The sequence below is a fragment of the Pelophylax lessonae genome (genome assembly GCF_965119305.1).
Source record: "Pelophylax lessonae genome assembly, chromosome: 8".
Classification (NCBI taxonomy): domain Eukaryota; kingdom Metazoa; phylum Chordata; class Amphibia; order Anura; family Ranidae; genus Pelophylax; species Pelophylax lessonae.
The window spans coordinates 15,125,719-15,139,706 of record NC_138775.1 but is presented as its reverse complement, the minus strand read 5'-3'; the positions used below and the strand labels follow the sequence as shown (position 1 = coordinate 15,139,706).

At 44.1% G+C, this 13,988-nt stretch overlaps 1 protein-coding gene across 2 annotated transcripts in view; it reads left to right on the top strand.

Annotated features, from left to right (window-relative positions):
* Positions 1-324: 324 nt before the first annotated feature.
* NR2C2 (nuclear receptor subfamily 2 group C member 2) overlaps positions 325-13,988 on the top strand; it is a 62,259-nt gene continuing 48,595 nt past the window's right edge. For both annotated transcript variants that reach the window (XM_082265177.1, XM_082265176.1), the window contains exon 1: positions 325-531. The gene's annotated coding sequence lies outside the window, so the exon portion shown is untranslated. The remainder of the gene's footprint in view (positions 532-13,988) is intronic.

Below are 13,988 nucleotides of genomic sequence, written 5' to 3'. Positions count from 1 at the left end.
TTCCTGTCCCGGTGACACCCTGACACGTTCTGTTCCTTATCTACTCAACCTGCAGGAGTGGGCTTGAAATAATTGAAATATAGGGTGGAAATGAATATAAGATTCTTCAATGCCTATTTAAATATAATATTTTATTATGAATTATTCATGGGGCGTGTCCCTTCTCTCGGGAGATATGACTTTGTATCGCTTTGATGATGTATAATAAAGTTTAAACAAGAAATAAAAAAATCTTCAGCCGTAGGAGGAGCCGCCTGAGTCTCGGTCACGCCCCTCCAGCCCGCCTCGTCCTATCCGCGGCTCTTCATCACTTACGTCACCACCGCCCGTGCGCGCCGAGCAAGAGGGAAGAGGAAACAGCGGAGGGGGTGAAGAGGAGCGCGGGGTCACGACCTCTGACCTCTCACCGAAGAGCCGGAAAATTACCGAGAAGCGCCGACTGGAGCGGATGAGAGAGCGCGGCAGAGGACAGCGGAGGCCGCCGGGAAGCTCAGAGGATGCGGCTGTGACTGGAACCTCCGCCGGGCAGAGGTAAGGCCGGGGGGGGCACCGAGGCCTCCTCACAGCCGGCGCCAAAATCCTTCGGCCGCCGCTGCAGCATTGAACCCGCCCTGCGGGCAGACACCCGCCGTCTCCTCCGCTCCCTGCCCCCACCCCTTCGTCTCTCCTTCCCGCTTGGCAGCTCGCCAGCCGCCGCCATGTTTCTCCATTGGAACCGAGCGGCCTTTATTTATTTATTTTGTGACGCGTTCAAGACGTCCAATCAGCTTTCGGGGATTGTGAAGCGGGCGGTGCCAGCTGTCAGGACTGAAGGGGCGACGAGCCAATCCGCTCTGCGGGTGGGCGTGGCGGTCAGGAGGCTGTGCTGCTGTTTTTGTCGCCAACTAGTGTCGGCGGCGCGTACTGCAGCCCAGTGCTGCTCAATGCTACCAAATAACCTTAGGTGACCTGCAGAGGAGGGGATGTGTTCAGCTGGGGAGCACTGGAGGCGTGGCCTTCTGTCTTCAAGACTAATTTTGACAATTTAAAGGATAATTTTGCTTAAAAAAATAATAATAAATGCAACTTTTTTTTGCAGGTATATTATAAAAAAATAAATAAAATAATAAATGCAACTTTTTTTGCAGGTATATTATAAAAAAATAAATAAAATAATAAATGCAACTTTTTTTGCAGGTATATTATAAAAAAATAAATAAAATAATAAATGCAACTTTTTTTGCAGGCATATTATATAAAAATAAATAAAATAATAAATGTAACTTTTTTTTGCAGGTATATTATAAAAAAAATAAATAAAATAATAAATGCAACTTTTTTTGCAGGTATATTATAAAAAATAAATAAAAAAATAATAAATGCAACTTTTTTTGCAGGTATATTATAAAAAAATAAATAAAATAATAAATGCAACTTTTTTTGCAGGTATATTATAAAAAAAAATAAATAATAAACAAAAAAATAAATAATAATAAATAAAATAATTATAATAAAAAAAAGCATTTATTCATTTTTTTTTTCTAAGGCGCCTGCTGAGCATTGCACCCTTTATCAGCAGATTGCGAGTTGCAGCGCCCGCTTCCTGCAGACTCGTTTGTCTCATATGTGCAGACCACATACCTCCCAATACTGAGAGCAGGAGGATTAACCACTTACAGTCCAAACCAATTTTGGCATTCCTCTTCTACTTGTAAAAAAATCATAATTTTGCTGCTAGAAAATACTCAGATCCCCAAACATTTTATGTTTTTTTTTTTTTATTTTTTATCAGAGACCCTAGGGAATAAAATGGTGGTCAATGCAACTTTTTATGTCACATGGTATTTGCGCAGCAATTTTTTTCAGGAAAAAAAAAACAGTTTCATGAATTAAAACTCTAAAGTTAGACCGCTTTTTTTTTTTTGTAAAATGTGAAAGATGAGGTTACCCCAGAGTAAATAGATATCTAACATGTCACGCTTTAAAATTGGGCACACTCATTGAATGATGCCAAACTTTGGTTCCTTACCGCTTCCATACCGCCCAAATTCCGGCATTCCTCTCCTACATGTAAAAACCATCATTTCGTTACCAGAAAATTACTCACAACCAAACCTTGTATATGTTTTTTTTTTTTTTAAGCAGAGACCCTGTGGAATAAAATGTTTTTTTTATGTTGCTCAATGCTACCCAATAACCTTAGGTGACCTGCAGAGGGGGGGGGGGGTGTTCAGCTGGGGAGCACTAGAGGGTGTGGCCTCCTGTCTTCCAGACACATTTTGACGATTTAAAGGATAATTTAACTTAAAAAAAAATAATAATAAATGCAACTTTTTTTGCAGGTATATTATAAAAAAAAATAATAAAATAATAAAAAAAATAAAATAATATAATAAAAAAAAAAAAAAAAAAAGCATTTATTCATTTTTTTTTTTTCTAAGGCGCCTGCTGAACATTGCACCCATTTTCAGCAGATTGCGAGTGCAGCGCTCGCTTCCTGCAGACTGGTATGTCTCATATGTGCAGACCACATACCTCCCAATACTGAGAGCAGGAGGATTAACCACTTTTATTCCAAACCAATTTTGGCATTTCTCTCCTACATGTAAAAAAATCATAATTTTGCTGCTAAAAAATACTCAGATCCCCCAAACATTTTATGTTTTTTTTTTTTTTTTAATTTTTTTATCAGAGACCCAAGGGAATAAAATGGTGGTCAATGCAACTTATGTCACGTGGTATTTGCGCAGCATTTTTTCAGGGGAAAAAAAAAAAATTTAATGAATATTTTTTTACCAAACATATGTAGCAGAAAACAAATTGGCCAAAAATGTAAAAAAATTTTGATTTTTACATTTTTTTGGGGGGGAATTTCATATAAAAAAATGTGAAAAATATTGTTGTTTTTTCAAAATTTACGCTCTTTTTTTTGTTTATGGCGCAAAAAGTAAAAATCGCACAGGTGATCAAATACCACCAAAAGAAAGCTCTGTTTGTGGGAAAAAAAGGACGTAAATTTAGTTTGGGTACAGTGTCGCACGACCGCGCAATTGTCAGTTAGAGTCGCACAGTGCCGAATCGCAAAAAGTGACCCGGACGTAAGACAGCAAAATCCTCCGGTGGTAAAGTGGTTAAACAGTACCACCTCGGTTGTGGTTCCAAGCGTTCCGTACCTATACCATATCCCACAATCCTTTGCATGCATCCTTGATTGTTTGTCACTACTAGCCACTGATTGGTCAGAGAATCGTTGCAATCCCACCCACTTACTACTTTAGTGGAAAAGCAAACCGAACCGAGTAGAGCCTATACGGTGCTGAAAGGTGCCGACTCGTACCACACAGTGGAAAAGCAAACTGAGCCGAGCTGGGCCAAGCAGTGCCGAGTGGAGCCGAGCCGGTTCCTAGCAGTGGAAAAGTGCCAAAAGTGTCAGATTTGTCCGCCGCAATGTCGCAGTCCTGCTAAAATTCGCTGATCGCCGCCATTACTAAGAAAAACAACAACAAAAAAACCAAAAAATCCAAAAATCTATCCCATAGTTTGTAAACGCTAACCAATTAATATAACAAATTAATAACTTTTGCGCAAACCAATTAAAATACGCTTTTTGGGATTTTTTTTTTTTATACCAAAAATATGTAGCAGAATACAAATTGGCCTAAACTGATAAAAAAATTTTTTAGATTTTTAAAATTTTTTTTATTGGGAATGTTTTATAGCAGAAAGTAAAAAATATATATATATATTTTTTTTTAAATCAAAATTGTCGCTCTTTTTTTGTATATAGCACAAAATCTAAAAGCTGCAGAGGTGATCAAATACCACCAAAATAAATCTCTATTTGTGGGGGGGAAAAAAAGGACATCAATTATATTTGGGTACAGCTTCGCACGACCGCGCAATAGTTAGTTAAAGCAACGCGGTGCCGAATCGCAAAAAATGGCCTGGTCTTAAAGGGGGCAAAACCTTCCAGGGCTGAAGTGGTTAATGAAAGAAAGAAGGGTCAGGGTCAGTCAGGCTAGAGCGCAAAAGGCTAGATGATACTGGACGTCCTTAGGCCAGGAAATTTGACAGGTTCTATGTGACTAACTGCATCTTCTAATGCACATTGTGAGAAGCTCACAGTGTGCGGTGAAATCAGACTAAACCATTTCAGTCCAGGAGAAGAGCCGCTATAACTGCAAGACTGAAGGAAAGGCCGGAGGGAGAATTTGACCACTTTACAACCGCCCGTCGCAGATGTACGGCGGCAGGCAGCCGCTCCTGGGCGAATCACTGTACATGTACGGCGCTCGCTATCGGGAGACTAGGGGGCAAGTGTGCGCCGCTGGCGGCGCGCTCCCGGCCCCACTCGTCAGTGGGGAAGCCGATGCGTGTGTCAGGTGGCTCCGATTGCTGCCTGACACCTGCGATCGTTCCCCGCTGAGAGAGAAGAACGGTCAACTGTTGTAAACACAGCTGACCATTCTTCTCCCTGGGATAATCATAGAGATCATGTGATCCTTCTATATAGGATCACATGTCTCTATGATCATTTCACAAGCCACGCCCCCCCACAGTTAGAATATCTTCCCTAGGCTCACATTTAACCCCTTGGTCACCCACATTGTTAACCCCTTCCCTGCCAGTGTCATTATTACAATAATTATTTTTAGCACTGATTACTGTAGTAATGTCATTGGTCCCCCCAAAAGTGTCAAAAATGTCAGTTAGGGCTCCGATCTGTCCACTGCAATGTCGCAGTCCTGCTAAAAATCGCATTTCGCCACCATTACTACTAAAAAAAAAAACCCCATAAAAATTACATAAATCTTTCTTGTAGTTAGTAGATAACTTTTGCGTAAACCAATCAAAATACGCTTATTGCAATTTTTACGAAAAATATGTAGCAGAAAACAAATTGGCCTAAAATGTTAAAAAATTTTGATTTTTACTTTTTTTTTTTTTTTGAGAATTTCATATAAAAAATGTGAAAAATATTATTTTTTCAAAATGGTCGCTCTTCTTTTTTTGTTTTTTTTTGTTTATTTGTTTATAGCGTAAAAAATAAAAATCGCACAGGTGATCAAATACCACCAAAAGAAAGCGCTATTTGTGAGAAAAGAAGGACATACATTTTATTTGGGTACAGCGTCGCATGACCGCGTAATTGTCTGTTAAAGTAACGCAGTGCCGCATCGCAAAATAGGGCCTGGTCATTACCCACTTAAGCCCCGGAAGATTTTACCCCCTTCCTGACCAGGGTTTTTTTGCGTTTTTTTTTTTTTTTTTAACTGCGTGAATTTAACGGACAATTGCGCGGACGTGCGACGCTGTACCTAAACGAATTTGACATCCTTTTTTCCCCACAAACAGAGCTTTCTTTTGGTGGTATTTGATCACCTGTGCGATTTTATTATCATGCGCTATAAACAAAAAAACAGAGTCAATTTTGCAAAAATAACAATATTTTTCACATTTTTTTATATGAAATTCCCCAAAAAAAAAAGTAAAAATCAAAATTTTTTAACATTTTCGGCCAATTTGTTTTATGCTACATAGGTTTGGTAAAAAAAATCGCAAAAAGCATATTTTGATTGGTTTGCGCAAAAGTTATCGCGTTTACTAACAAAGGGAAAGATTTTTGTCATTTTTGGTGTTTTTTTTTTTAACGAGTAATGGCGGCGATCTGCGATTTTTTTTTTTTTTTTTTTTTTTTTTTTTTTTTTTTTTTTGCGGGACTGCGACATTGCGGCGGACAGATCGGACCCTTGACTGACATTTTTGACACTTTTGGGGGTACCAGTGACATTACTGCAGTAATCAGTGCTATACATATGCACTGCTACTGTAAAAATGACACTGGCAGGGAAGGGGTTAACTGTATTGGAGAGGGAGGGGTTAAGTGTGTCCTAGGGGCGTGCTTCTAACTGTGATTGGACATGGCTACTGGTGTAAAAACAGAGATCAACGGTCCTACATAGTAGAACCGTCTGATCTCCATTTTTATACAGGGGAGAATGACAGGCGGCTTGTTTACATTAGCCGCCTGCCTTTCTCCCTTCCCGGCGAACGATCGTGAGTGACCGGCGGACATCGGGTCAGCCGGTCACACGCCCTGACTTGTTAGGGAACAAGACGGGGCGGGCGCGCGCTCGCCCGCTATTGGCTCACAAGCCGGTGACAGGCTAGTGACGTACCGGTATGTCACTTTGCCTGGCTGGGGCTGACCGCGGCAGTATATGTACTTGCGGCGGTCTGCAAGTGGTTAAGGGGGCAAATCCTTCCGCTCTTAAAGTGGTTAATGCTCCTGTATTATTTGAAATATAAGGTAAAGCTCTTTAATAGGAGATACACCGAGTTCACTTTCACAGGCAAACAAGATGTTCCAATAATACGGTTTTCCTGCACAACATAAACCCAGCTAGACCAGTGAGCTCCATCACACCCCCACACTCAGATCTCTCGTAATTTACATTCGGAGATTTCCCAGAGATGAGTTTCTAATTCCGATTCTTTTTAACCCTTCGGGGTTTGAGCGTCATCCACGTAGCGGGTCGGGGTGCGTGCGGGTGAGGAGTATGTGCAGTAATGAGGCGTCTCTTCTGGGTGAGGGAGTTTTGTGCCGCTCTCCTGCCTATAATTAGACTCTTCCGGATATGTGGGAACGTCCCTCAGGTTTTATTAGGGGGTCCATAGTGGAGATAGACGTCCCTCATTACATAGATGTTCATCTCTCCCCTAAGCGCTCCCACTGATGCCCTACATTGCCCGACTTCCAGTAAAACATTTGCATGTGCGTTCCATTCGGTCATGGTTTGCATACAAAATCTGAATGTCTTCAGTTCATTAAAGCCGAATACTGACAGCCACAGCATTTCATTATAATACGGACATTGTTAGAACAAATTGACCAGTGGTGCTCAACTCCGGTCCTCGGGGCCCGCTAACAGGCCAGGTTTGCAAGATAACTAAATTACATCACAGGTTATATAATTTGTTGCTCAGTGATTGCAGTATTCTAGTCTGCATCTCCCAAAGGTAATACTTAAAATCTGGCCTGTTATGCCTTGTACACATGCAAAGATTATCGGCCGACCGATCGTCCGACTTTTGTCCAGAGTTGTGTTTTGTTGGTTGGAATGTGCCTAGACTGCACATGAATTTTCTCGGCCAACAAAAATCTACTTCAGAAGTGATGCCATGTGCTGGTTTACTTTCCGTGTGTTTTTTCTTCTCTGAGCATGCCCAGTCTTGCTCATCAGATTTTTGTCTGCCGAAATCTGTACTGACTGACGGAAAATCGGCCGTTGTGTTGACGGCCAACAAAAATTTTATAGCCTGCACACCAGATTTTTTTCGGCCGAAAAGTCGGAGTCGGTTGTCGAAAGCATCATACTAAAGCCGCGTACACACGCACCAATTGTCGGCCGACCGATCGGCGGTCTTTTGTCCAGTGTTGTTGTGTTGGTTGGAATGTGCTCTAGACTGCACACGAATTTTATCGGCCAACAACAACCAACTTCAGAAGTGATGTCATGTGCTGGTTTACTTTCCGTGTGTTTTTTCTTCTCTGAGCATGCCCAGTCTTGCTCATCTGATTTTTGTCTGCCAAAATCTGTACTGACTGACGAACAATCGGCCGTTCTGTTGACGGCCAACAAAAATTTTATAGCATGCTCACCAGATTTTGTTTGGCCGAAAAGTCGCAGTCGGTTGTCGGAAGCATCATACTAACAAGCCGACAATCGGCCGATTGGGTGGCGGCCGAAAATTCACGGCCAACAATCGGTACGTGTGTACGAGGCTTAAGCGTTGTGTTGACGGCCAACAAAAATTTTATAGCCTGCACACCAGATTTTTTTCGGCCAAAAAGTCGGAGTCGGTTGTCGAAAGCATCATACTAACAAGCCGAAAATCGGCCAAACGGACGTTGGCTGAAAATTCCCGGCCAATAATCGATGCGTGTGTACGAGGCATAAGTCCTCACATCTCTCCTCTAGGAAGAAGAAAAAAAAAAGATCTCGGCTTCCCAGTCGAAAAAAAAACCAGCAGTGTTTACATCCACCGGGGCCGGAAGTGGCGTTATAACGTCAAGCCCGGCCTCCTAGGGTCATAGATGTGACCGAAGACCATCTGGTCCTCTGTCAGCTCTATGATAAATGGCCGCCGCTGGGCCAATTCCCTCTCCAGCTCGCAGATCGCACGGGTGAGCTGGAAGAAGCACTGGAGGGGGAGGGAGGGGGCGGGGAATGGACGGGATGTCCCTTCCCGCCTCCTGTAAAAACATTGAAGCAAATGGACAGCCACAATGGTTGTTTTTACTGTGCAGGGAATCTCCGGCAGAAACAAAGATATCTGATGCCTGCAGCTGCACCCATCATCCAGATATCTTCACTGTAAACAGTGTTCTCACCACACATGTGAGGTATAAACAATCACTCTAGCCCCAGACCTCCTGTGTAACTCTAAACTGGTGGCGCTGTTGGGAACTGATAGATGGCACTGACGGGGCATTACTGAAGGGCACTGATTGGCATCACTGGTGGGCAACACAGATGGGCACCGCTGAGGGGGCTTCACTGATAATCACTGTACTGAATATCAGTGCAGAACCCCCCCCCCCCCAGTCAGGAGGGCTGCTTATTGGCTTTCCTCTACTCATGCAAGCAGTGAATAGAAGAATGCCGATAACCAGCGCTTCCTGGTTACACATTGGACTCAGCTGATCACATGGTAAAGAGCTTAACCACTTGCCGACTGCCTCACGACTATTTACGTCGGCGGTCAGCCCCTCACAGGCAGAGTGACGTAGTACTACGTCGCTAGCCTGTGAGGGTCTAGGGAGTGAGTGCGCGCCCCCGTGCGGTCACGGACCCCCACGGCGTGTGTGACCGCCGGACCCGATGTCCGCCGGTCACTCGGCGATTGTCGGTGCAGAGGGAGAAAGGCAGGCGGCTGATGTAAACAAAGCCGTCTGTCATTCTCCCCTGTGTAGGAATGGTGATCATACGGTTCTACTATGTAGGACCGTTGATCAGTGTTCCTACACCTCAAGCCACAACCAATCACAGTTAGAATCACGCCCCTAGGGACACACATAACCCTCTCAAAAAAAAGTTAACCCCTTCACTGCCAGTGTAATTTTACAGTAACAGTGCATATATATAGCACTGATTACTGTAGTAATGTCACTGGTAACCCCAAAAGTGTCAAAAATGTCAGTCAAGGGGTCCGATCTGTCCGCCGCAAAGGCGCAGCACCGCAAAATAAAAATCGCAGATTGCCACCATTACGCGTTAAAAAAAGAAAAAACAACAAAAACGACAAAAATCTTTCCCTTAGTTAGTAAACGCAATAACTTTTGCGCAAACCAATCAAAATATGCTTTTTGCGATTTTTTTTTTTTTTTTTTTTTTTTACCAAACATATGTAGCATAAAACAAATTGGCCGAAAATGTTAAAAATTTAGATTTTTACATTTTGTTTTTGGGAATTTCATATAAAAAAATTTGAAAAATATTGTTATTTTTGCAAAATTGACGCTCTCTTTTTTTTGTTTAAAAAAAATCGCACAGGTGATCAAATACCACCAAAAGAAAGCTCTATTTGTGGGAAAAAAAGGACGTCAAATTCGTTTAGGTACAGCGTCGCACGACCACGCAATTGTCCGTTAAAATCACGCAGTGCCGAATCGCAAAATAGGCCCTGGTCAGGAAGGGGGTAAAATCTTCCGGGGCTTAAGTGGTTAAGCAACGATAGCCTCTGAACTGTCCCCTGTTTAGCTTACCTATAAGAAAAAAAACTTACTTTGAAAATTTCTTGTCCATCGCTGCCATCTGCGGCAGCTGAAGCCGTAGCGTCCCTCTTCGTGTCCTCTTCTGTGATGTCGGAAGTCCCAGAATGCCCTGCTCGTCACTTCCGGTGCAGGCGCGTCATCCCGCAGCTGGTTCTGCGCATGCCCAGAAGCTGTTCTAATTGATTCAGCAGGGAATGACGCGTCTGCACCGGAAGTGACGAGTGACACCGGTGCAGGCGCATTGACTGGGATTGATGACGCTCATCTCCCAGGAGTCAATGCAAAGGAGGAAGTGACATTGGGGGCTGTGGCCACAGAGGGAGGAAGTGGAAGGAAGGTAAGTTAATTTTCAGAAAAAATAAGGTAAGTGAAGCAAAAAATAACTATCCAATTCTTTTTTAGGTTGTTTTAAGCTAACGGAAGGTGCAGAGTTGTAAAATAGGGTGGAACTTCGCTTTAAGTCATAGGCTCTTTAAGGTAATCGGAGATGTGGTGTGTTGGATCAACACACCACACTACTGATCGCCGCGCTGCGCACCCCTGGGTGGCACGTATGAGCGCCTTTTTCTGCTGGACGTCATCTGACGTCCAATCGGTATGGGAAAGCCACCGCCCGGCCGCCTTGGTGTTATAGGGCGGGCGGGAAGGAAAAAAGGTTGAGGAACATTGCTGTAGCAGATACCAATTGTGGTGTATGCCATGTTGTACTTGTACTCACAGGGATATGGAGGCTGCTGTTGCTGCCCACTTCTGGCTATCTCTGGCTTCCATTCTTTGAGTCTCTGCCCTGGGACAAGCATGCAGATCAAAATGACAGCACCTAATTTGCATACTTGGTCCGGCGCTCAGAAAGGGCTCAGCAATGGCCGCCTTCACACCTCCTCTATACAGTTGTCCTTTTATTTGCTGTCATACACTACAATGCTCATCAAAGGCCTGACCAAACCAAAAGTGTGAACAGGCTCTTATTGTTCTCACTGCTGTAAAGTTATGAAATTGAAAATATGGTTGCTATGGTTACAGCCTTGTTAAATAACCCCGTAGGTGTGGAAAGCAATGGGGATCCGTTGAGAACTGAATGTAGCAGAAGCTGTTGTGTTTCGGCATTCAAGGTTACATTACTGAAGTGCGTAATAAACAGAATTTTTTTGTGTGTTGTAAATAAAAAACAGTCACAGCAAGAATTGCATACCCCAATACAGGAAAATACAGAAGAAATCACAATGGGGTGTGTGTTTTTTTTTGTGATTCCAAAAGCACTCAAAAAACCCATCCTTGCCCAAAACCCCCACGCTTAAAGGGAATGTGCCCTCATTTTTTTTTTTTTTCTCGTCCATTGAGGGTGCAAAAAGTCTTCCAACTTAGGGTTATACTGCCGCCTACAGGAGGATTGGAGAGGGGCCAGCCCATGATGATTGCTCTTCTATTGTTTGCTAGTGTCCTAGGAGGATGGAAGTTTTCTCTTCAGCTCTGCTGTGTAAAAGACTAACCTGTTTTTGCCAGTACTTTTCTTTTTTTTAATCTTCAACATTTTTTTATTTTTTTTCCTCAGTCAAGACTCTTGAAGGAAGAGGTATTTTTTTACAGTTGCAGCTATCTGACATGGTCATCCTCAGCCTGGCTTTTGGAGAGCTGTGTCTGGACTTGGGATAGACCGATTATCTGCAAGTCTGATATATTGGGGGGGCCAATATGCACTTTCCCCGATATATATCGGTATCGGCCCGGAACTGGCCGATATTGCCGATTTTTGTGACGTCATTCTGCTTTCCTAGGCTGCCTCCCTCGCCTTGGACAGCCTCGTCTGGAGTCGGGATTAGTCTCGCGAGAGTGTATCACAGCAAAACACCCACCCACAGCAGCCCGGTGCCAGCCAGCCACCCACATCCGCAGGCCCTGTACCAGCGAGCCAGCCACCCACAGGCACTGTACCAGCGAGCCAGCCAGCCACCCACAGGCCCTGTACCAGCGAGTCACCCACAGGCCCTGTACCAGCGAGTCACCCACAGGCCCTGTACCAGCGAGTCACCCACAGGCCCTGTACCAGCGAGCCAGCCAGCCACCCACAGCCCCTGTGCCAGCCACCCACCCACCACAGGGTGCCAGACAGCCACCCACCCACCACAGGGTGCCAGCCAGCCACCCACTGGCCCTGTGCCAGCCAGCCACCCACTGGCCCTGTGCCAGCCAGCCACCCACTGGCCCTGTGCCAGCCAGCCACCCACTGGCCCTGTGCCACCACAGGGTGCCAACAAGCCAGCCATTAAGCATTAAACAAAAATGAACATGTTCAGTACCTTGTGTCAAAAATTGTCTTTATATTTCAAAACTTTAAATGTAATAAATATACGTTGTGACCAAAATATCAATATCGGCCCTGAAAAAAAACATATCGGTCTATCCCTAATCTGGACCCTACTGGACTGGATTAGAAGTGACCTTCAGGAACCGGATTCCAATGTAGGGCTCTTTCCAGACTCTGTACGGGTAAAAAGTTTACTGAAGATTGCTTTCCATCCACTGGCATTGCCATAACGCTTGCCCTGTCTCTGAAGACTCTGTTGGTTAGTAGGCAAGTCAGGCTGAGCATCAGGAGCTACCACAAGTAAATAGGTCGCTGGGTGTCCTCATTTCCTGGTGATTCACCTGTGGAAGGAGTGCTGAGGTTTTCTGAGTGGAGTGCCACGTGTGCTCTGCACTCTTTCTTACCATAAAGTATTGAGGAATTCTCTCCCCTGTTGCTCTTGCTTTGCAAAGAGTCAGGCCAAGCATCGGGAGCTGCCGCAGGTACATAGGTCTCGGGGGGCCTTCATTTCCCCTGTGGAAGGGCAGCTGAGGTCATCCTCTGGGGGAAGTGTCACATGGGCTCCACACTTTTTTTCTTACAGTAAAGCATTGAGAAAGCATCAAAATTCTCCTGGTTTCCAAAGTGTTATTAAAGGTTCAGCTTTTTTTATTTTATTTTTTGTTTTAACCAGTTCTGGACCGGAAGATTTTCCCTCTTAATGACCTGGCCATATTTTGCGATTCGGCACTGCATTATTTTAACAGACAATTGCGCGGTCGTGCAATACTGTACTTGAATAAAATTGTCCTTTTTTCCCCCCCACAAATAGAGCTTTCTTTTGGTGGTATTTGATCACCTGTGCAATTTTTATTTTTTGCGCTATAAACAAAAAAAGCGAAAATTCTGAAAAAAAATATATATATTTTTCACATTCTGCTATATAACATTCTCAAAAAAAAAAAAATCAATTTTTTAACATTTTAGGTCAATATGTTTTCTGCTACATCGTTTTGAGAAAAAAAAAATTGCAATAAGCGTATTTTGATTGGTTTGCGCAAAAGTTATCACGTCTACAAACTAGGGGAACGATTTGTCATTTTTATTGTTTTTTTAAATTTTAATTACTAGTAATGGCGGCGATCTGCGATTTTTAGCCGGACTGCGACATTGCGGCGGACAGATCGGACCCCTAACTGACATTTCTGACACTTTTGGGGGGACCAGTGACATTACTACAGTAATCAGTGCTAAAAATATGCACTGTTACTGTAATAATGACACTGGCAGGGAAGGGGTTAACATTGTGGGTGATCAAGGAGTTAAATGTGAGCCTAGGGGAGTGATTCTAACTGTGGGGGGGGCATGGCTGCTGAAATGACCATAGAGACCTGTGATCCTATATAGAAGGATCACAGGCGCTCTGTGATCATTCCAGGGAGAAGAACGGTTGGCTGTGTTTACAACAGCTGACTGTTCTCTCTCAGCGGGGAGCGATCGCGGGTGTCAGGTGGCAATCGGAGCCACCTGACCCGTGCACCAGCTTCCCCGCTGCCGAGTGGGGGCACTCGCCCCCTAGCTGCCTGCTTACGACTGACGTAGACCTACGTCTATTTGCTCAGCAGAGCCACATTGCTGCGGTAAATATGCGGTGGCCGGCCGGGAACCGGTTAATAGCAAGCATGTCATAATTATCTGCTTTGTGCAATGATTTTGCACAGTTCAGGCCTGATCCTCGTCTTCTCAGGTCCCCAGCCAGCGCTCCTCTCCTTCAACCAGTGCCCCCAATGGCAAGCTGCTTGCTTTGGTGGGCTCTGGTACGTGCTGGCTCCTGAGCTCTAATCTTATGTGTCCATGAGACACATAGAGCTGCAGCTCTGCTCCGCCCCCACTCTCTCCTCATTGGGTCACTGGCTGTGATTGACAGTAGTGGGAGCCAATAGCTCC